The sequence below is a fragment of the Octopus bimaculoides genome, chromosome 1 (assembly GCF_001194135.2).
Source record: "Octopus bimaculoides isolate UCB-OBI-ISO-001 chromosome 1, ASM119413v2, whole genome shotgun sequence".
NCBI lineage: Eukaryota > Metazoa > Mollusca > Cephalopoda > Octopoda > Octopodidae > Octopus > Octopus bimaculoides.
In genome coordinates, this window is record NC_068981.1 from 56,004,532 (window position 1) to 56,006,126 (window position 1,595).

Consider the following 1,595-nt stretch of genomic DNA (forward strand, 5'->3'; position numbering starts at 1 on the left):
CGGGCAATACTCCACAACGTGCTATATGTTTCTGGAACTTACCAGAAGCTTCGTTGTGGTTCCATTAATTCTTTTACAAATACATTTAAATTTGGATAAACTATTTGCTTAGAATATGTGTATTTCAACGAAAAAAAAAAAGCATTTTCCAATAATTCCAGGAAGGGGGGGGCGATACCCACCCCACTTTTTTTCCAAACCAAAATAAGGTGTTTCCGGTATATTAGGAGGTCAGGATACTTGATTCCACGCGAAAAATCGGGTTTTTTTTTACTTAGTGAAGCGCGTGCGGATGTACCTGTACAAATTTACCGAAACAGGCTGACAATGTGAACAATGCTGAGTATAACCGAGAGTTACCCCCCCCCTCTCACTCTGAACGTTACTAGTATTTTCGGGCAATACTCCACAACGTGCTATATGTTTCTGGAACTTACCAGAAGCTTCGTTGTGGTTCCATTAATTCTTTTACAAATACATTTAAATTTGGATAAACTATTTGCTTAGAATATGTGTATTTCAACGAAAAAAAAAATACCTGTTTGGCGAATATATTATTCTTTATCTATAACATCGTCGTTGTCGCTGTCATATTATCTGTTATATAACTTCTCTTTCCTGATACATTTGCTAAACAGCTTAAACTGTTTGTATGGCATATTGGCTTCCTTTTTGAAAGGGAAATACTTATATAGTAAACAAATTCTTGCTTTGTGAATAAGCCAGTTAGCGAATGTTGCCGCGCTCGCAAAAAATAACAACCAAAGTTTACTATATTGTCTGTAAACAAAAGAATGACATTGGAACATTTATTCCCTGGCACAATGAAGGGACCAGAAGATGGTCATGGGCCCCACTTAGGTTTTCCGGGCACCAAACCGATGTAGTGACTGCACCTTGCTTTCACTGGCCCTGCCTCCAGTCGAAACGCTCTCGAATATAACAAATGATAATTTCTAGTAAAAGTCCAAGCTTTATTTATAACCAGCAAATCTGCCCATCTATGATGGAGGCATAAAGTGAGGGAGGGAAATCATAACAGTATGTATTGATAAATGTGTAAATGGGCTTGAAAGATTAGAGAAATCACATTATTATTGGTGATGCAGCATTATATTGCAGCTATATGACGTGTCTGCGACTAAGTGACATATGATGATGATTCACTCCGGAACTGAAATAGGCTCCCACCCTCTAGATTATGAATGGTTATGTGGACCACTATTAATGAAAGCCAGAGTTTCCTTCGATCACTACATAAAAAGTATTAAGAAAAAAAATGTTATTTAGATATACTTTTATTTTAGTTGTTTACACTATTTTACGCTTGTTTATACTCTTATACATTCAAAGTTCACAAATTTCCTTATTTAAATTATGAACCATATTCCTTTCGATAATAGGGCGGCGAGCTGCTAGAATCGTTAGCACGCCGGGCGAAATGCTTAGCGGTATTTCGTTTGCCGAGGTCGACTTTGCCTCTCATCCTTTCGAGGTCGATTAAATAAGTACCAGTTACTTAATTGACTCAATTCCTTTGTCTGCCCTTGTTTTTCCGCTCTGTTTAGCCCCCTGTGGGCAATAAAGAAATAAAT